The sequence below is a fragment of the Sciurus vulgaris genome (genome assembly GCF_902686455.1).
Source record: "Sciurus vulgaris genome assembly, chromosome: 7".
NCBI classification, from domain to species: domain Eukaryota; kingdom Metazoa; phylum Chordata; class Mammalia; order Rodentia; family Sciuridae; genus Sciurus; species Sciurus vulgaris.
The window spans coordinates 148,569,254-148,591,892 of record NC_136467.1 but is presented as its reverse complement, the minus strand read 5'-3'; the positions used below and the strand labels follow the sequence as shown (position 1 = coordinate 148,591,892).

General features: G+C 43.0%; 1 long non-coding RNA gene across 3 annotated transcripts; it reads right to left on the bottom strand.

Annotated features, from left to right (window-relative positions):
* Positions 1-4,022: 4,022 nt before the first annotated feature.
* Positions 4,023-22,112, bottom strand: LOC306665493. Of its 3 annotated transcripts, XR_013765046.1 has the most exons (4): positions 22,001-22,112; positions 21,735-21,913; positions 8,052-12,532; positions 4,023-5,788 (listed from the first exon to the last, which is right to left on the bottom strand). It is a non-coding gene; the product is annotated as an uncharacterized lncRNA (long non-coding RNA). The 3 variants fall into 3 exon arrangements; XR_013765047.1 differs by having other exon boundaries at positions 21,735-22,060; XR_013765048.1 differs by having other exon boundaries at positions 8,052-8,284; positions 21,735-22,060.
* Positions 22,113-22,639: the final 527 nt, after the last annotated feature.

Sequence of the window (22,639 nt, the reverse complement as noted above, 5' to 3'; positions counted from 1 at the left end):
AGCTAGGTTGTGACCAAGAGTTGGGGAAGCATGGAGAAGCTGCCTTTGTGCCCTCATGTGAACTGCCACTCAGAACCATAGAACAAACTCTGAAACTCTTATCTCAAGACTTCTTATAGTGCAGGGCAATTAGATGTCCTGTTGCTCAAATCCTATTGGCCCAATGTTCTGTTACTTGCAACTGAAAACACTTAACTGAGAACATTAGTAGGTGTGGTGGCTTGAAGGTCACCCCTGATTTTGTGTATTGGAAACTTAATCCACAAAGTCATATGTTAATGGATTTTGGAGATGGGGAGTTTGGGAGGTTATTAGGATTCGATGAGGTCATGAGGACAGGGCCTGCATGATGAAGTTAGTGGCTTTATAAGAAGAGGGAGACTGAGCTGGCACACTTGCTCTGTTCGGCCATGCAATGTCCTCTGCTATGTCCTGACCAACAGTAAGTCCTCACTACCTGCTGGACAGTTGATGACATCATGCCCTTGGACTTCCCAGTCACCAGAACCATGAGCTGGCTAAACCTTTATTCTTTATACATTACCCAGTCTGTGGTATTCAGCTATAGCAACAGAGAACCACCTAGAATAATGGGCTTAGGTCCATTTATGAGGTGCAGAAACCCCAATATAACACTGAATCAAAGGAGATAGAGGTTTGTTTCTCTCTCACGTAATAGTCTAGAAACAAGCAGCCCAGGTCACGTAGTCCTCAGGTGCTCACTCCGCCTGGTTGGTCAGCAACCCACACCCTCCTTTCCCAAAGTCACCGTAGGATCTGTGTTGGAGGCTCAGTTCCAGTGCCGTTTCCTTTTTTCAATCCAGCAGAGATAAAAGGGAACAAGGGGCACAGGCATGTGGCTTATGTCCAAATAATAAAGAAATAAAGGTTTTCAGGTATGAACCCCAAATAATGGGTGTATCTAAAGGATCTAAAGGGCTCAGTATTGTAGCAAAGGAGATTTCCCCCCACTTCAGAGACACCCAGTGTGACTACTTGGGGTGTCCTGACCAGAAGCAGTGCCCAGTTGGCAGGCTGGTGGCAGGGTCAGTGGGTGGTGGCATCAGTAGGAGCAGGGGGTTAAGTTTCCAGAACAGGAAAAGCACCTGTGGAATACGTACAGGTAAGGCTCAAGGTGAGAAAGGGCAGCAGGAAGTCGGGGGAGAGAAACGTTTTTCATTATTATAACATGGCCCATCCCCACCTTTACCCCCAAGCTAGTGTGAATCAGGAAAGGCCGGCCACACAGCTACGTGGCGTATCTGAGCCAGGCAGACCAGAGCGCGACGTGCTGGTGGGGGCCTGTGCAGTGCCAGCTTCCCAGCTCCTTAGCGCTGGCCTCATTTCCAGAATGAACCTGATGCTTAGGTGGGTCCCGAAGAGGGTAGGACTAAGGGTGGGATGGCTTCTCTGGTCACTGGAAGACAGTGGAGGATACTGAGGCCTGAGGCCACGCTCTCTAGAGAGCTGCAGCTCATAACCCAGAGAGCAAATGACGTGCAGCAGATAAGAAAGATTTGGATCTGAAGCTGGCTCCCCGACTTCCCAGTTCTTGGTCACGTTACCTGACCTCATTCAACTTGAGGGTCCTCATCCATAAAACAAGATCCAGAAAGGGCATCCGTCTGTGGTGGGAAGGGAGTTTCCTTTGCTCTCTCCCTTCTTTCTCTCTCCTCCTTGACCATCCCTAATCTAGGTGCTGACGGGTCCATGGTATGGCTGGAGAAGGCCAAGAGCTCTGTTTTGGGAACTGACAGTATGGAAACGTTACTGTGAATGGTGGTCATGACAGCCAGAAGAGACCCCTGTGAAGGCCACTGTTGTGCTTGGATGTGAGGTGTCCCCCAACAGCTCCAATGTGAGACAGTGCAGGAAGGCTCAGAGGAGAAAGGACTGGGTTGCCAGAGTCCTGACCCCATCAGCGATTTAATCCCCGATCAGGATAAGTGAAGTGGTGCGTGTGGCTGGAGGAGGGGAAATTGGGGCGTGGCTTTGGGTATATATTTGTGTCTGGGGAGTGGAGTCTCTGCTTCCTGATGATGCCAGCTGCTTCCCTCTGCCACACTCTTCCGCCATGATGTTCAGCCTCACCTTGAGCCCTGAGGAATGGAGCCAGCTGACTATGGACTGAGACCTCTGAGACCGTGAGCCCTCAAATAAACCTTTCCTCCTCCATAATCGTGTTGGTCAGATCCTATTAGTGAAAAAGCTGCCTAAAACAGCCACACAAGGAAGACGCTCCTCTGAAGGTCATGCAAAGCCTTCGCAGGACACACAGGGCCCACCCTCAGAACACTGGGGACCTCAGGGTGTCCCCACCTCCCTCCAGGGCAACCAGCCCGAGAGGAAGAATAAAGCACAGAAAGGCCACGAGGACCCTGAGTGGAGGAGGTCAGAGGAAGAGAGACCTGTGAGAAGATCGCTGAGCTGCCTTCTGGGACCAGGAGCTGGAAGTCTCTCAGTGGGAAAAGACAGGTTTACACCATCTTCTTACCATCGCTTTTTTTCTTTTCTGGTAATGGACGATCCCAGTACATGCTTACACATGGGAGCTTCATGACGGGCTCCCATCTCTCAGAGAGAATTCAGTGCGCTAACAGGTCTGAAGCACTGAGCACAGAGCCCAGCATGCGGTAAGCATTCGAGAGCTGCCAGTCACCGTGTTTCAATGCAAGCGACTTTAATTTTTGTCTTAGTCTGGGAACTGTGTGAAGACATAAATGCTGATCTGGGTCTTTCTTTAAAAAATGAGATGACCTCTAGCATCTGTCGTAGCTCTCATGCCCTTGTGGGGTCCAGCTGCAGGGTTCGAAGGACCAGGAGAGCATTTTTGCTGTGATCTTAGCTGATGGGAATAGGCTAGAGGGGTAGTTGTCTTAAGGTTCCCCTAAAGGCATCTCAATCCCAAACCTGGGGAGCCCCCCAGAGGGGAGTGTCTCTTCCTCCTCAGAAGGAAAACTGTGTCTAGTCTTAAACTATTTTCCTTGTATATGAAATTCTATCATTTATCACTTATTTTTAAGAATGCTCTTTAAAAATGGCAATGTTTTGGGCAAAGGGTAGTAGCATTTTTTTTTTTTTTCCTAATGGGACTGGTTCACTTAAATTGATGTTCTTCGCAGCCTTGATGGACAGGAGCCACAGTTAGGAAATGAGGGGTTTGATATTAGGATGGAAACATGGAGAGCAGAGATGAGAAGCAGTCGGGGGAGGGCAGAAGACAAGCGGCAGACCGCAGGTCTGCCTGGGACACTTTGGCTCTGGGTCTGGGAGGGGTGCCCAAGGCCTCCAGATTGTATCAGTGTCTTGTGGCTGCTGTAACAAATTTCCACAAACTTGATAGCTTAGAACAATAGCTGTTTATTCTTTCACGGTTCTGGAGGCTGGAAGTCCACAATCAAAGTGTCAGGAAGGCTAGGCTCCCTCTGAAAGATCTGGGGGAGAATTCCCCTTCACCTGTCTCTAGCCTCTGATGACTCCCAGCTTCCCTGACATGGGGCATCCTCACACTGATGTCTGCCTCCCTCTTCACATGATCTTCTTCTCTGTTCATGTCTTTCTCTGTCCTTTCTTCTTGTTATAAGGACAACAGTCATTGGACTTAGGGTCCACTCTAAATTCAAGATGATTTCATTTCAAGATTCCTCACATTTACATCTTCAAAGATCTTATTTTCAAACAAGTTCCCTTGGAAGGTTCTGGTTCATAATGAATTTGGGGTGGGCCATGATTCATTTCACCAGATAGACACTGCAAGAGCTGGGCCCGGGTGGGATGGGCAGGGGCTGAATAGCAAACAGGACCGGATGCAGTTACATGTTTTCCCCAGCACTGCCCCTTTCTCTCTTCCTGTCTGGGTGGGATGTGGCTTGCTTCCGCTTTCAGAAAATTAGACTTAGTGGGCAGGGATGGATGCCATCTGCAGATGCCAGCCTTGGCACACCTTAAACTTGATGTAACCAGAGAACATTCTCCCTCTGCTACCACCCCCGCCCCCCACCCCGTCCCTTCTCCCTGCCTGCTTGCTCTTCCCGACACAGGAACCTGATTCTAAGGAACCTGGGAAGGCTTCACAGACATTGGCTGCAGAGTGCTCTGGACATGAGAGAACCTGGTGTTTGAGGTTTCCGTCCAGGAGAGAAGTTACTAGTGGCATTCACTCACCTAAATGCATCTTCTAATAGTCTAAGAGTTATTATTAATCATGGGCATAACTTCTACGTGAGTGAGTGGATCTCCTCAACCTCTCCCCAGAGCACTATTTGGAAGACTCCACCCCATATTTAAGAGCTCGTGTCTCCCAGACTCATCTGTGCGGCTCCTTTATGGGTGACACAGTGAGTCCAGGGTCCAAGTGTGGGATTAGCGTTTCCCCGCAGCCAGGCTGGGGTCTCTGGTGCAGACGTGCTGGGCGCTTCCTTTTATGTGAGCGTCTGATCTACAGCAGGGCTCTCCTCTGACTGCTTTCATCCTGCTCAGATCTCGCAGAGCCTTGAAAGTAGGGCTCACCTGGCAGCGCTATCAAAAGAGTTGGCCTTCTTATATCGAGGAAGAGTTCTGACGTGGCCCCGAAATTCCTGGAGACAAGCGGCTCCTATATTTTCAGTTTGATGGTGCAATCATCGGGAGTTGGTTTTATTCCTCTCTTTGATTATGATAACAGGTCCACTCAAATGAACTGAAGCCCATGAAGAGATCTGATAGGATATTGGTGTTTCTTGTATAAACAAAGGAAAGAATGAACAGACAGCAAGAAGGGCAAGGACGAGCCACTGAGAGATGCTCCATTGTCACAGGGAAAAGCTCTGTCGCTGCTCTCCTGGTTGGTCCCCCTGTCACTACAGACTGGCCCAAACTCTGCATCTTGCTGCTCGCACATCTGGAACAGACGTGACTCACTTCCCCTTTGGTCCCAAAGTAAAATACATACCAGGGAAGGCTGATCGGCTGCACTAAGGCCAAGGGGTCACTCCTGGACCGGGAGCCATGACACTTCTGGAGAAATCGTTTCCCTGGAGAGTTTTTCAAATCATGTTGAACACCTTAAGCTTAATTAAATCAGCCCTTTTGTGTGTGTGTAATGTAGGTCTTGATGATTTTGTTCAACCCATGTCTCTTCTGAGGACGTGGATGCTTTGAATTTGGTGTTTGCTGCCTTTGACCAGACTTTTCTGGAAATATCCATCTCAGCAAAAAGTCTCGAGTTGCAAGTTCATTAAAATGGGTTCCGTATTCTGCTTAAAATTCTCTTGTCACTATGTAAAGAATATTTAGTGCTATAATGTGTAGATTTAATAAACATTATTCAAATATATCAATCAAACTCTGTTCTGTTCTAAGTATGCTTTTCACTTGTTGAAGAATTGCAAGGAGGTTTCGGGGGAGAGTTGGTAAAGCAGTTCTGGGCTGCATCCCCACTTCTTAAAAAGAGGAGTCTGCCATGGTAGGACGTAATACGTAGGAAGACAGACGTGGATTGCAGCAGAGAAGCATGGCCGGTCTAATCCCTGGGCCCTGCTCGGTGTGGGCCATCATCGCCCCTATCCCCCTCTCTCCCCATTCCTGGTTCCCTGGGGTAGCTGGCACTGCCTTCAGAAATACTTATTTGCCCCTTTGGAAGGTTGAAGGCCAAACCAGGAAGGCTGAAGAGAGAAGCTGGCTGTCTTGTGGGGGGAACATGGTGCAGAGTGTGAGACGGAGCTGGCAGTCTGGACTCAAACGCATACTCGACCTCATGCTGTGTGACGCTGACCGTAACACCAACGTTATAAACTTCAGAGTTTCTCATCTGTGCAATTGGGATGAAAGCATCACAGGGTGGTTCTGAGTGTTAAAGGAGATGCTGGTGTAGGGTGCTGGGCACGTGGTGACTTGAGAGTGCTGTTTGAACCCAACCATACTCTGATCTCATTCTCTCACCCAAGTCTCTTCCTGGAGCCCTCGACTTTCCCAGCACAAGCGAGGACCACCCCCACCCCTGGTGCCAACTTGAACTTCCCTTCTCCCTCTGTTATAAGAATGCATGGTCACTTTGGGTTGGCTGGCATTGTTCAGGGACGTGGAGTGACTACCTCTCCTATGTGCCCAGAAGACTTGGTGAGGCGAGAAGCGTGTCTTGAGCAGAATGTTGCACTCCTTTAAACCCACGGCTTGGTATGTATCCCAGTTCTCCTTTCTTTTGCCCTCCATATTTAGTTGTATGTTCCTTTCAAGCATCCCATATTATTTGGAGAATGTTCGCTGAAGAAAGTTTTCTCAAGTAAAAGCACCACACAGGTGGAAGGGCACTGTTCTCTGGAGTCAGTGGTCCAGTTAACCCCATTCTTGGCCGACTAACCCTACCCATGGCTAGCACACCCTATCCATGGTTGGCTTAGGGTCTGGAGAATTCCATAAAGGAAAATCCACTGGTGATCAGAAATAGCACCGTGTAAACACTCAGGCACCAATATCCTCATCCAAGAAACTTCTGTGAAGGTCAAGTGCATCATATTAGCTGTGGTAGAATCAGAGAGCAGCCAAAGCCTCAGCCACTGGCAACAGGAGAGTGAAACATTACTGTCATTTCTCCTGCTCCTTAATATTGAGTTTTTCTGGGTGACATTTCCCCTGGTACTGGAAGGAAACAAACATGTCTTTGGCCTTCTCTGGCTCTGGGTATCAGGAGCCCAGAGTCATTCTAATTTTCTATTTATATCAACATGGAGGGCAGAAAGAAAAATCCACAAGGCAGGGCTTCTACTGAGTGGCCAAGGATCCTGCCCTTTCCAGCGCAGCTGAAGGAAAGGCAGTGTCCCGCTGTCTCCGGAAGGTCATACCTAACTTCCTGAGAGTTTGTACAACTGCAATAGGCCGCAGCTCTGCCCTGGAACGGCCAGTGAGTTCAAACTGCCTCTCGCTGAATGCTGCATACCACACACTCTGAGGCCTCCGCCACCCGGCCCAGGGCCAGGTTGATGCTATTTCTGTTGAGAAGAGTCAGGAGCACTCTTCATTTAATCCAGTCTCAGATAACACTCAGCTGCTCTCACCCATACAATGAATCCAGTGCTTGGAGGTCTAATGTGTGTCTGGGTGTTTATATATAGATGGTGGGAGCTATATTTCATTATTGGCAGAACGGGGACTAAATGTCTGTAAGATGAAGCCCGTGAAAACATTTTAAAGCTTATCATTGTCTTGATAATTGGAGAAAATTCAATAGAATCCCATAAAAAAGAGTAGATTTTGTAAAATTCTAAAGATGATAAATGGATTAGTAGTTATAAACACTGTTGCAGAGGCTAATTTTATTTCTTAATTTAAAAAGGTTAAGAAAATCATCCCTTATTGCCTTTGGTTCAGTTTTTGAATGAATAGTTGCTGCTGCCTCAGAATGGGAATTTAATTTATCTAAAGAGACACTACGGGGCCATTTAAAGTGGCGAAGGCAACAGCTTATGGATCTGTCCAAAGCACACTTTGGGGACAGGTGCATGTGGCCGCCTTGATTTCAGCCCAGGCAATGCAATGAATTAAAGTTCCTGCTAAGAGAAGCAAAGTGAAAATCCTCTCATCACTGGTTTTTAAATGACAGTTCTCATCTATAAACATAGTGTAGTGACTACAACCAGCTATTTATTGGGTAAGTCAGAATCTGAAAGAGTTTTAGGGTTATCCTTTGGAAAAATCAGTTCCCTATGTAGAGACTCAAGCTTGGATTGTAGTAGCTAACTGTCCATGTGTGTTTTTAACAAGTTTTTTCTCATGCAATTTACCTCTTAATGACAAAACTGAGAGCAGAAAAATTCATTAGTTATACATGACGGTAGAATGCATTTTGTACACAAATGGAGCACAGCTTCTCACTCTGTAACAGGGGTTCACTTCTTACTTTGAATATAGCCCTTGCTGCTCGGCCACTGCGACTTATTTTTAAAAAGGACTTGTTTCTTTCTCTTCTTCTCTCCCTGCTTCTCCCTAATCTCTCCCCCTCCCTAACTTCAGGGGAAACAGGATGACCTTTCTTCCCCGTCCTAGGCAGAGTTATCTGTCCCTGAGTACACACTCACCTTAGGAACAAAGTGATCCAGACTTTAGGGATGGTACCAGAAGATCTCAGAAATGACTGTCTCCCAAATGAACACGGGAATTATAACTCCAACGGAAAACGGGTGGAATGGAGACTTTGAGTCACCTCTTTGAAAGCCCCCCGTTCTTGCTGATGGGCAGAATCATAGCCTTTGGGACAGGAGTACCTTGTGTTTCTCCTTTGCTAGCAAAGCAATAAACCTTTTCCCTTTTTCTCAAAAAAAAAAAAAAAAAGAAAAAAAGAAAAAGAAAAAGAAAAAAAAAAGAAAAATTCATTAAATTGATGATGTAAGTTGATCACATTATAGTTAATAAAGATGTTCTATACATAGAGACACACACACATACCCACTCTCCCTTTTTGTCTTTATTCCATATTTTATTCATGCATTATAATTATACATAATAGTGGGATTCATTGTTTCATATTCATACATGCACACAACTTAACAATATAATTTGGTCAACATTATTTCCCAGGATTACCCCTCTCTCTCCCTACTTTCTCCCCAAGTCCCTTTTCTCTATACTACTGGTCTCTGATTTTCATGAGATTCCTCTTACCCCTCTTTTCTTTTCCCTTTTTTCTCTTTAACTTTTACACATTAGAGAAAACATATGACCCTTGACTATCTGAGTTTGGCTAATTTTTCTTAACATAATGCTCTCAAGTTTCATCCATTTTCCTGAAAATGAAATAATTTCATTTTTCTTTATGACTGAATAAAACTCCACTGTGTATATATACCACATTTTCTCTTTTCATTCATCCATTGATGGACACCTAGGCTGGTTTCATTGTTTGGCTCTTGTGAATTGTGCTACTATAAATATAACTTTGCATGTGTCACTGTAGTGAGTTGACGTTAATTCTTTAGGATAAATACTGAGCAGTGTTATAGCTGGTCATATGGTGGTTCCATTCCTGGTCTTTTGATAAAACTCCATGTTGACACTCATAATGGTTGCACCAATTTACAATCCCACCGGCAGTGTAAAAGTGTTCCTTCTTCTCCACATCCTCTTCAGCGTTTACTATTGTTTGTGTTCTTAATGATTGCCATTCTGACGAGTGAGATGAAATCTCAGCATAATTTTGATTTGCATTTCCCTAATTGCTAAGAATGTTGATCATTTTCTCATGTATTTGTATTTGTTGGGTATTTATATTTTCTTCTTTTGAGAAGAATCTGTTTAGTTTATTTACTCATTTATTGATTAGGTTATATATTTTATTTTTTGTGCAAAGTTTTTTGTGTTCTTTATATATTCTGGGTATTGATCCTCTGTCAGAAGACTAGCTTGCAAAGATTTTCTCCCATTCTGTAGGTTTTCTCTCCACACTCCTAATTATTTCCTTTGCTGTGCAGAAGTTTTGCAATTTGATGCAATTCTCTTTTATTAATTCTTGGTATTATTTCCTGAGCTATGGGAGGCCTATTGAGGAAGTTGTTGCCTATGCCTGTATGTTAGAGCATTGATTCTAGGTTTTCTTCTATCAGTTGCAAAGTTTCTGGTCTAATTCCTATGTCTTTGATCCATTTTGAGTTGACTTTTGTGCAGGGTGATTGGTAATGATCTCTTTTCATTCTTCTACATACTATGTTTTTTCCGGAACCATTTGTTTAAAAGGCTATCTTTTCTTCAACATATGTTTTTGGCATCATTATCAAGGATCACTTGACTGCATCTATGTGGTTTTTCTCTGTGTCTTCTATTCTGTTCCACGGGTCTATGTTTTTACGTCAATACCATGCAGTTTTTGCTACGATAGCTCTGTAGTGTAATTTGAAGTCAGGTATTGTGATGCTCCAGCATTGCTTTTTAAATTTTTTTAATTTTTTACTTTTTTGCTTTGGCTATCTGGGTCTTTTATTCTTCCAAATGAATTTTAAGACTGTTTTTCTGTTTCTATGAAAAATATCATTGGTATTTTGATGGGGATTGTATTGAATTTGTATATGGATTTTAGTAATAGGAACTTTTTAACAATACAAATTCTCGTATCCATGAACATGGAATGTCTTTACATCTTCTCGTGTCTCTTCAATTTCTTTCCTCGCTGTTCTATAACTTTCACTGCAGAGGTTTTTTACCTTCTTGGTTAGATTCTAAGAACTTTTTGTTTGTTTTTAAGGCTACTGTGAATGGACTTGCTTTCCTGATTTCTTTCTCAACAGATTCATAACTGGTGTATAAAAAAAGCTATTGATTTTTGTTGATTTCTTTTAATCCTGTATGAACTCCTTTTCAAAATATTCAAAATGTGCTTTGCTATCCAAAACTTGTAATCTTCCTGCCATCCAGATGTGAGCTACCTGAGGGCAGGGATCACACTGCATGGAACTTTGTACCTCGAGTGCCTAGCACGGGGCTCTTTAGGATGGTGAATTTAAAGTTGTGGCTCCCTATCTTGGCTGCACATTGGAAACCTCAGGTGAGCTTTCAAAATGCCCAGGTTCCACCCTCAGAGACTTATTTAATTGGTATATAGAACATTGTGGATATTGGGAATTTTAAAAGTTCTCTTGACGATTCTAATGTACAGTCAGTATTAGGAACACTTATTTCAAGTACAAGTTTGCCAAGTGCAGAAATGGTAGTATCGCTTCTGTGAGACACTTTAGGGCAGCAAGGAGGAAATGGGTGATGCAAAGGCACTTGGGGATTTGCCTGTGACCACATGGCAATGTCTACCTCCTCTGCAGAGCTGCCTGGCATAGTAGAAAAGCATCATGGGAGTTTTTCTGTGCTGTTAGTCACAAATAGTTGAGATGAGTGAACAAATGCATCTGAGGACATTAGAAAATTCCAGAACTTAGGCTGGGTGTGGTGATACATGCCTGAAATCTCAGTTGTTTGGGAGGTTAAGGCAAGAAGTTTAAAAGTTTTAGGCCATCCTGATCAACACAGAAAGGTCTCAAAACAAACACCCCTCCACAAAAAGACAAGATCAAAAACAAAAAACAGAAGGAAAATTCCAGAACTTAACTTCACCTCTGCCATGAGTTTCCAAATTATTACTTAAACAAACAATTCAGAAAATAGAAATTAATAAATTAATAATAAATACTATATGGAAATGTTTTACTTAAGAAAAATCATGAGTAAAAATTCATATTTCCTCCTTCTTGATTATAATAAAATTATTTTAATGATATTCAGGGCTAACAGGGATCAATTACAAATTGTTTTCAATTGATTGAATCTATTTTGCAAATCACTTGGGGAGTATGAATCAAGGACTATAAAAATGTTCTTATCCTTTACTTCCATAATTCCCTTTCTAAGGGAATCATTCTCAGTATGGGAAAATCTACCAGAAGTTCATCATGGTTGTCTCTAATACCACAATATCAGTAGTAAAATATGAATATTCCATGCTTGTATAATTATATCAAAATGTACACTACTGCCATGTATAACTGAAAAGAACCAATTTAAAAATGTGAGATTCTTTTTTGGGTGTGGTAGCACCCACCTATAATCCCAGCTTAAAAAAAATAAACATGAGAAAGTTTTAAAAATACAAAATGCATCCACTGCAGTCATATAAAAATAGATAAAAACAAAAATTGTGTTTTACGTAGAAATATTTATGCTCTAATGTTAAAAACATCATGATAGAAAGCTTTTTATAAATTATGATGTCAATTTGGTTTTAAAAAGACCTCCTGGGATATCAATTCCAAAAAATATTCCTTTCCTGGAAATATAGCTACTCTGACTCATCACAGGTTTGCTTTCTGTGTTTGTTGGCCTACAATAGCTCAATCTGGGTTCTAGTCTTTATAAACTTTTCTTGAAAATAGTCATGATCCTTTTCATCAGACATTTTTTTAAATGGTTAAGATAGTAAAAATTTTTTCATATGTATTTTACTAAAATAAAAAAAGTTTACATTAGACAAACTACTTCAAGCAGTACTTGAAGTATGTTAAACATTTAAAAATTGTTGAGTATCATTATCTAGTAAAAGAGCTATTTCTATAGCTGAGGGTCTTTAGGCTGTGAGTGAGGTAGAAAGAGAAGATTGATATTAGGAAGTCAATCTATTAAAGTGCTGTTCAAAGTGCAGCCAAGGGACTTGTGGCCATCTGTGATCAACTTGCTACTCATCCATGATAAAGTAAGGACATAAATAGAGACTAAGCACTTAGAAATTTTTAAAACAACTTAAAGGCATCAGAGGACTTTAATAATAAAGAAAAACTTATTTTGTATGTTTTTTCATCACACATTTTAAAAATCTTTGCATCTACCTGTCTTGAATCCCTTTATAGGAGCCAGATATCAATGAAAGGGGGAGGCAATTAAATCTGGTGGAAGTTCTCTCTGTATATTGAACATGAGAGAAATAAGAAAACACATTCAACTTATCTTTCAGGTGATCTATTCCTGGAGTCCTGTACCTTCAAATTGAAATTTCCAGATGTTATTAATGAAGAATCTCGCCAATCACCTTAAAAAGCAGTTCAAGGGTGTGGCATGTTACAGACAGCTCAGGATCTCCAGCTTGAGTAATGTAAAAATAACCAAATGGGAAAGTTGGCTTCAGAAGAATTGCTACAAAATGAATAAGAATTATCTTGAAAATTCCTCTGTGAGAATTTCAGAATATACATGGGTATTGAAGCTTTGGCATAGAATTGGGAACAGTTTTGAGAAAGCAAAGCTGTTGCTTGATTTTCCTGCTAATGAACCCAGCCTACACTTCTGTACAGCAAACTGTGTTATGGCCAGTCTACAGCCAATTAATCAATTCTTATTGAGAGAAATGCAAGTTAAATTATGGTGGAATGCTTGTAATCTGGTACTAACTTAATAAAAGTGGCAAGACTATTATTTAAAAAGTTATTTAGTCCAAGATATTTCCTATGTTGTAGCCCAAAGGATATAAGTCAGGCTGACCCCTATATGATTTTTTTCCAATCAAAGGGGATGGAAATGATTCCAAGCAGGTGAGCACCCATCCCAAGAATTAGGTTATAAAAAGTAGCTTTTTGGACCTTAAGACTGTTTTATTTTCATAAATATATACATATATATGAATGTATTGTTATGGCGAGATTGCAATAAATAACCAAGTCAATCTTGGAGCAGAAGATGGAATTTTATTCACCACCTGCTGGGCCAAGAGGTAGGCTTAGTCCTCCTCCAGGAGTTAGAGCACATATTTTATAGTTCAGAACCACAAGTAAAGCATATCAGTCAGTCCATTAAACATATGTGGCTATTGCTATGATTCAAAACCACAAACACACATCATGAGATCTAGAATCATAAGCAGAAGGGGAAGTGGGTTGAGTACAATTTAAAGAATGGTTACTAGTGTCTAGACAACCATTCTCTGACAGTCTATGCAGTTAGGGTACATTACCCAAGTACAGTATATAAGAAGTGCCATTTTGTGTTACCAAATATGCTATGCTAAGCAGCTGTTGGTGAGTACAGAGGCAGGGTTTTCCCATGGGAGAAGCATTTCTTATATTACATGGAGTCTCAGGGTAAAATGGAGGCTGTTTGGTCATCGCCCACATAGCCTGGCCCATAACAGTATGTTTGTGTGCATGTATTTATAGTTGTAGTAAAAACATAACATTTGCCATCTTAACCATTTTTCAATGTACTATAGTGTTAAGTATGGGGTATATTCATATTGTTGTGCAAGAGATCTCTAGAACTTTTTCATCTTGCAAAACTAAAACTCTCTATCCTTTGAACCTTCCTGTTCCCTCCTCCCCTCAGCCCCTGGCACCCACCATTCTACTTTCTGATTTTCTGAGTTTGACTCCTCTAGGTACCTCATATAAGTGGAATCAAATGGTGTTTGTCTTTCTTTTTTTTTTTTTTTTTTTTGGCATCTGGGATTGAACCCAGGGCCTCTTAACCACCGAGCCACAACCCGAGTCCTTTTTAAAAATATATATATATTTTATTTTGAGACAGGGTCTTGCAAAGTTGCTTAGGGCCTCACTCAGTTGCGAAGGCTGGCTTTGAACTTATAGCCTCCTAAGTCACTGGGATTACAGATGTGTGCCAATGTGTCCAGCCAGTATTTTTCTTTTTGTGACTGGCTTATTTTATTTAGCATATTGTCCTCAAGAGTCATCCAAGTAGTTGCATGTGACAAGATTTCTCTATTTTTTAAGGCAAATAAGATTTTCCATTTTTCGAGTAATCCAATTAAAGAATGGGCAAATTATTTAAATAGACACTTCTCAAAAGAAGAAACAACGATGGCCAAGAAAAATATGAAAAACTGCTCAGTCTCATTAACTGTTGTGGTCAATACTTGTCAGTGCCCAGGAATGCCTGTTCCTGGGGCTGAGGTAAGAAAGACTCCAAAGGATGTGGAAACAAGGTAAGGGGGAGGGAAACTGACCACTTGCTTCATCTCCAATCTTCAGGTGAGAACCAAAGCAGAGTGACCCTCATCATGAAGTAAAAGACATCCTCGAAATGCCCAAACAAATCCACCTGCACAGTGGGCATGCAGCCTATCCTGTGTATTCGCCTGCTTGTAGGTACGGGCAGCCTTCCAGCTTGTCCTGACTTGCACTGCCAGAGTGTGTGCGAGTAAAAAAATTAAAGTGTCCAAACTCTCCATTGAGTACTCCAAATTCTTTCTTTGGGATTGGAAACCAGTATGCTGGGGCTCTCACAACAACGGGGTTGAACATTATCCATCAGGCAAATGAAAATCAATCTACACCGAGAGTCCATCTCACCCCAGTTACAATGGCTATCACACATATGCACACACAATGCACTAACACATCCTGGCAAAGATGTAGAGAAAAAGGAGTTCTTTATACCGCGGATGGGAATATAAGTTAGTACAGTCAATAGAACTACCATAGGATCCAGCAAGTGCACTCCTGGGTATAAATCCTAAGAAATGAAATTGGCATGTTGAGGAGACATCTACACTCCCCATGTTTATTGCAGCACTGTTCACAGTAGTCAAGATATGGGATCAGCCTAGTTGTCCATCAATAGATAAAAGGATAAAGGAAATGTAGTATACATGCACAATGGAATACTATTCAGTCATAAAGAAAAATAAAATTCTTTCATTGCAGCAAAATGGAGAGAATAGGAGGACATTTAGATCAAATGCTGGAAACAAAAATAAGTACTGCATGGTCTCTTTCAAATGTGGAAGCTAAAAAATGTTGACCTGAAAGTAGTAGACTGATTACTAGAGGCTGGGAAAGGTGGGGTGGGGAAGTGGGATTTGATGAATACTTACCTCATGCATGTGTGGAACTATCACACTGAACCCCAGTAACACATATAGTTAATATGTATTAACAAAAATTTTTAAAAGAATTTCTGTTTTTGGTTATTTTCTTTCTTTTTTTTGGGGGGGGGGCGGGTGCTGGGGATCGAACCCAGGGCCTTGGGCTTACAAGGCAAGCACTCTACCGACTGAGCTATCTCCCCAGCCCCTGGTTATTTTCTTTAGACTATAATTATGCTCAATGATTCCATCCCACAATAATAAAAATAACAAATCTCTTTTCTCAGATCAACCCTCATGCTTCTACTTTCCTCTTTTTAATCATTAAGCTAACAAAGCCCTACCCAGCCCTGTACTCGGTTCTTTACTTCCTGTGATCTGTTTTCTAACTCGCCACTTCTAAAATGATTCTTTGAGGAGTATTAGAATCTCCTCAAATAAGGATCAAAACCAAAGATGCTTCCTCCGCAGCAGGATGCACGCATTGATGGGAAACGACTTCTGTTGCTTGGCTTACATTTTCTTCTAGACTGAGTTCTTTGCCCCTCTTTGCATGTGCTCTCCTTTTGGTTTTGGTAACTTGGTGTTTGGGGGGTTTTTTGGCCAGGGAACACCTGTAGAGCTCACTGAGGCAGTAACTCAGGTTTTCGACAGGCAGAGGGGGCGAGTTGCTCTTAGTGTGGTGAATTCTGCTCCACGGTTCTCACGTTATTCTGAGACCAGTTTGTGTTTTGTGCCTTTTCAGTTTTAACGCCACCTGTTGCTTTTAGTTCGCTTTTATGGAGGTTGGTGATGGGACCAGGGCAGAGTCAGAGTCAAGCTATGGCTAGCATCCAAACCCAGAGGACGAGGGTTCTGAATGTTCTTTGAGACTCTGCCACATGTCACGTTGCCCACTTGACCCTGGGAGGGGTGTGTCCAGCTCCCAAGAGGCTGGGTCATCACCCCAGGTCAGGGCGATGTCTTGAGGGGTGAGAGGCCCTGAGTGGCCTTTGTAGGGTCATTTGGGTGCCCCTGTAGAGGAGGACTTCTAATCTGGAAGGCTTTCCCACAGTTTCCCCAGGGATGCCAGTCCACACCTTTGGTACTTCTCCAGAATACTCTAGTCCTTCTCTTGATACCTCAAGTTCTTCCTCTTTTCTTGCTTTATTGCAAAGGGTAAGTTTTTATTGTTTGCTCTTAACTTTTGTGTCTCTTCCCATGTTAGCTATTGGAGAGAGATCCTGTGCGCTGGTTTGTTCTGGAAGTCCAACAGCATCCTCCTCACTGCTAGCTTACATTTTCTCCATACTCCCTCCCTGCCCCTGAGCATTTTTTTTTTTTTCATTCTTATAAATCAGTCTCTTTTATAAAGTTTTTGAGATTCATTCTTTTTATTTATACACGACAGTAGAGTATATTTTGACATATGATACATACATGGAGTATACCTTATTCCCCTTAAGAATTTTAATATGGCTCACTCTGCCCTTATTTGACCTGAGTTAAAGATATAATTTTACATCCCTGACCCTGAGTTTCTGTCTTGTTCTGACTCTTCACAAAAATGAAGTCTGTTGAACTGGTTACTGTTCTCAGTGCTAGTTGCACACTGAATCACCAAGGGAGGATCTTAGAGAAATTTCACTCCCAGGAATTCTAATTCATTTAGCCTGAGCTTGAGCCTGAGAATCCCTGTGTTTAGTAACCCCCCAGGGAATTTAATGAGATCAGAGAGCTGCAGGCCTCTGGGGAGTGACAGCCCCTCCCAGCTCTGATGACGTAAGAAGGCTGACCTTCTCTGCAAAGAAGGCGGGCAGAAGGTTCCGGAAACCCCCCAACATTGAGCAACATTAATAGGAGGGTGGATTCCATGAGTGAAAAACAGAAGAAAATGAGAGAAGAGAAGAGGAAGAGGAGCCCCAAACAGCCCATTCTGCTTGGTAAATGCAGAATGGGGTGAAGGAGTTACATTATTTAGAAGCCACCTGGACAATTCTGGAAACTAATGAGATCTGAGAACTAGTGATTGAGTTGTCTTGCTTGACTCCTGCCAAACACGAGGCTTTGGAAAGGTCTCCATCCTGTCTTCCCGGATTCCTGCTCCAGGTCTTCTTTCCTCAGGTTGGAGAGTCCCTCTGCCCTTTTCCCGCTTATCCCCCACCGCTGGTCCCAGAGCACTGGGATCCTCAATCTTGAGTGCACATCAGAATCACCGGAAGCTTTGTTTCAACAGATTCCCAGGCCCTTTGAGTCTCTGGGGAGGGTGGAGGTGTGTGTGGGGGGCGGGATTTGCAATTCTATCAGGTTCCCAGGTGATGCTGCTGCTGGTGGTCCTGGGCCACACTTTGAGAAGCACTGAGATTGTCCCCCAACAGACAGGTGTTTCTTGAACTCTTATGGCTGCGGCTGCGGCTGAGGCCTCCAGGAGTCTTCCTCCACTCTGCCTCCCTGACGCAGGCCCACCCTGCTGTGTGTTCTTTCACACCTTCAGCCTTGCAGGCACAATTCTCTCCCTGAAGTCTTTGCTCCTGTTTCTATATTGGGCAGACTCCCACTCATCAGTCAAGATTCTGCTTAAATGTCACTTTCTCCATGAAACCTTCACAGAACCTTTCAGAAATACAGAGCTTCTCTCTTCTCTGGGCTCTCATTCAGCGCATGTCTCAATGCATTTCAATTTCCTGTTTGCCTATCTACCTCCTCCCCTGAGTCCCCATAAATAAAATAAGGGTTCGTTCTCTTTATCTCTGCCATCTTTGCACCCCCTGGATCTACCACAGTGTCCAGCATGGAACACACCCTAAATGAACATTTTATGGCATGAAGCACTGGATTGTCCAGAGCAGACTATATAAACAAAGAGTTGGGGGACTTTTTTCTTTAAAAAGGCAGAACCACTCTTTAGATGGTGTTGGGTATTTCAGTTTAGCTGAACCTAGAAATTGTTTTCAATACTGGACATTATGGAAAAGATGAAGATGTTAAAAAAAATTTCCTTAGACAACTCTTCTCTACACAGGAATGCTGCCATCGATCCCATTCCCTACCCCCTACCCTGCAAAAAACTACTTAAATCTGATCAGTAGGAAAGAGTTTGAGCATGGCCTCATCCTTCTGAGCCAATAAACTGCAATTTATTTTGTCTGAAGAACAGTCAGGGGAATGACTTAGTAAAACTCTTCATCTTTGAAAAACAAGATATGCCGTAGTCTACAGGAGAAAGATAGAGGTGTTCCTTTTTATTAGGAGGAATGCAAGCTTTTTAAGGGTTAAAGACACTTAAGTGGTCACAGTAGAAATGTAGCATGGTTCAAAAATCCTACTTTATAACTGTCCATTTGGAATTTTCTCAAATATGGGCTAGGGTGGGGAAAATTTAAATTTATAGATGATTCTGAGGTTGATTCTTTTTCTCTGTCCCTATGTGGTATTTTACAAAGTATGTCTTTTGTGTTTGGCTTTGTAGAATTTAAGCCATTAAGAGCTGTGCATTCAGAAAAAAGCCGGCTAGCGAGCGAGATGGTTGGCAAAGCCTATGTTGGTAAATGATTTACAAAAGCATATGAGTTGGTTTATTCTTAGTTTTAATCTTCTCTTACAATAAAACATTGACCAAGGACTTGGAGATCTGCCTGGGCTTGTCCCTCAGAGGAGCAAGGTGCTGTCAGTCAGGAGTGACAGGAGATCCTTGCGTGTTGAGAAACCTTCAGAGATTCAACTGCTGGTTCAGTGTGGAGAAATCATTCAATCATTCCGTCACTCAACGAGTTGGCCTCCAGGGCCAGACCTGTGTGGGATGCTTTGCTTGGGAGATGCAGCAGAGAGCAAAAGTCGCCAGTCACTGTCCCCAGGGATCCTGCACTCCGACTGGGGAGAGGCGGGAAATGAACCAGTGTAAACCAGCTTGGAGAAGAACCAAGCTGGAAGCAGCCTAGAGAAGCGCGAGAGCAGGGAGGCTGTGCGGCTGTGCTTTAAACCAGGAGCTGAGGAAGAGCCCTCGGCTGAGGGACAGGGAGAGGGAGCCCAGGACATGAGCTCCCAGTGGAGCCCACGCCTGGCACAGAAGACACAGGAATTCAGGGACTGGGATGGGGGCAGGAAGAAGGAGCAAGAGGGAGAACTGTGGAAGATACAGGCCAAGGGCACATGGGGACGGCCATGCTCGGCCATGTTGGACGTTGTGACAATTCTGCCCTTTACCTGGAAATCCATGTGACGTTGGTTAGCAAAGCGATAGCATCTGTTATAAGGTCATCCCCCCTGCTGTCTTCAGAATGAGCTGAAAAGAGATAAAGGCAGGGCGGGGAGCTGAGTGGGAAGGCCCCGGTGGTCACCCAGGTGAGAGACCGTGGTGGACCTGGATGAGGATTTTGGTGCCGAGGAAGTGAGAAGTCAGACTGATGTGTTTTGTTTTGTGTTTGACAAGATCCACTAAAAGAAAATGTGAGGAATTAAGAACAACTTGGAGGTTTGGGGCCTGAACGGTGAGGAGGAGAAAGTTGTTCTGAGATAGAAAAGTCTTCGCGAGGAGGCAAAAGAGTGCTGTTGGGACAAGTGGAGGTTGGACGGTGGTGGGGAAGGCGTCTGTGCTGGGCTCCTCAGGGACCATCCTCCATGAATGGCATTCAACCCGCAGACTGGGCAAGGTCAGCAGAGATGAGCAGGTGGAGAGAGAGGAGAAGACACCCGGTGGGAAAGGTCGGGACAGGAGAAGCAGCCAGTGAGTTAGAAGGAAGTCCAGGGCAGTGTGGTCTCCTGGAGGCAAAGTGAAGGGAGAATTTTAAGAAAAAGGGAAGGTCCGCCATGTCCAATGCCATGGTTGATCAAGCACCATGAGGATGGAAAATTGTCCCATTAACTTCCCCTTAACAGGATTGGTTTCAATGGGCCGGCAGGGGTGACAGGGGCGAGATCATCACCGGGCAGGGTTAAAGGGATGACACGTAGGAAAGAAATTGGTGCCACGGGCCTGCATGACTCTTTCAAAGACACAGGCTGGGACGTGGAGGGAAACCTTTGGATAAGAGGGAAAACGGGTGTTCAGGTAACTGCAGGTATTCAAGAAGAAAGAAAGAACAGCCATGGACACGAAGCCAGGTCTCCCTGGGAACCCGCTGGATGTTGGTAGTTATGATTAACATGAGATGGGTCAGCATGGGCAGCACCTTGGAGATCACCGGAGGAGAGGCAGTGAACTGGGAGACCAAGACTTGGGAGGATCATCCAGTGGATATTGAAATCGCCAAGAATTGGGACAGATAGAAGTGTCGGAGAATGTACTAGTTATCCAGAAGGTAAAATGTGCAAAGTTTTGGTTATTATGTAATCAAGTAGAAAGATGCAAAATGCCTTATAACCCCACCAATGCTCAATCTATTTTCAAGACCTAGATTGAGTTTTATTAACTGTCCTTTGATGCCACCTGCTGGACACAGATCAAAGTAAATAACTAAGATGAAGTTTCTCGGTCCTTGCAATTTTAATAAATTTCGAGATGGGTTGGGAAACAGAAACACTCTGAGTGAACCAGGATTAATGAGAAACATCATAGTGTGGCTTCATCGCATGTAATCAATCTACTTTCCTTCACAGGAAAGTACCTGTAAAGAAGGAAACAAGAGCTCGGGATGTACTCAGTGGTATAGCACTTGACTTAGGTTGCATGAGAGCTGGGCTCCAGCCCTAGCAATACACACACACACACTCCAACAGGGGAAATAGTATGGAGAAGACTGAAAAATAAGCACACAAAGGGGTACCATCTGTCCTTTGGGGATTATATGTCGTTCATGCCACCTCTTCTGATGAGCATGGGGTTGTCCCTCCCAATGAGCTACAGTTCTCTCTACCAGGCACCTGATCTTAAACATGGCCTGGGTTATGCCCACTCTACCTCTCTACCTCTTCTAACATGTCCATGCAGAGAGTAGGTGCATAATGTTTACTGGAGATTGGAGTTTGAGAAGCAGTTGAGAGTAAAGGTAGTCATACAACAATGTAAATATCCTTAATGCTACTTAACTGTACACTTAAAAGTTGTAAGGGGATAAATTTTATGTCAGGTGCTTTTTAAGCATGATTGAAAATGAAGAATAATTTTAAGAGGGCAACATGAGTACCTGTAGTGATGGAAATATTCTGTACTTTGACTGGACCAATGTCAATACCCTGGTTGTGATAATGTGGTATAGTTTGGTGAGACGTTACCACAAGAAACTGGATGAAAGGGACATGGGATCTCTCTCTCTTATTTTTTGTTATTTAACTTTGTTATTTTGTTATTTAACTTTTGTTATTTATTTTTTTCTTATTTAACTTTGAAATGAAAGTTAAAGACAAATAAATATGTAAAATATGATTTGGTATTAAACTGATCAAAGACTAGAAGCAGAAATAAATTCTATATGGACAGAAATGAAAGTGCAATAAAACTTACCTATGTAGCTGTCTCGAATTTAGAAAAGTTGAATGCAAATTATTTAAATCCTTGGTGATAAATAGGAAGACTATAAGAAGACCGTCGGACCCAAATGTAGCAGATTGGAAGGAAGGAAGATGGCCGCATAGCTTTTGGTGTCCAGTAGAAAATTCCTGATATCCTTTGGAGATACAATCCTGAAGGAGAGAATCATATCCCAATGATAGAAGATTCAAAGAAGGTACCAGCAAAATGAGTCCAGGAGCTTTATGTTCAAACAATACCTCATGAAGTGTCTGCACTGCTGCTGGCCTGTCCAGCATCCAGCTGACCTTTCTCTTCTCTTTGGAATCCAATTTTTTTTGGTCATCCACCCCTGTCCACTGGCTTCAGGGAAAGCCATCCTATCTGCAGCCCCAAAAGGAAGTTTGATTGGTACCTGGTTAACTCCATTCCTTTGACCTTGACTGGTTTCAGAATTGGCAAAGATATAACCGGGCATATGGTAGGCAAGGCGTAGGCAAGGCGTAGGCAAGGCGCGGCTTCTGGGGTTTGTGGGAAAGCTTCCTAAACAGACTCTTCTGCTAGCTGTAAGAGAGGAAGCACGGAGCCCTGGCTGCTACTGAAAACCATCCTATGATCACAAGGAGTGGAGAGAGAGTAAAACCTGCGTCCTGCATGCCCGGCGAGTCCTGGATCAGCCAGTTGTGAAGCTGCCTTGATTTTTTAAATTCTTTATTGTTGGATTATAATATTACATACATAATGGTGGAAGGACCACTTTTGCATATTCATACACACACAACAAGACAATATCATTTGGACAGTTTCTTTCCCTAGTATTTCCCCTTTCCTTTAGCCTCCTAACCTCCATGCCTAGTCTTTTGGGGACTCTCCAGATTGGTTTCCACAGTGGTTGTACT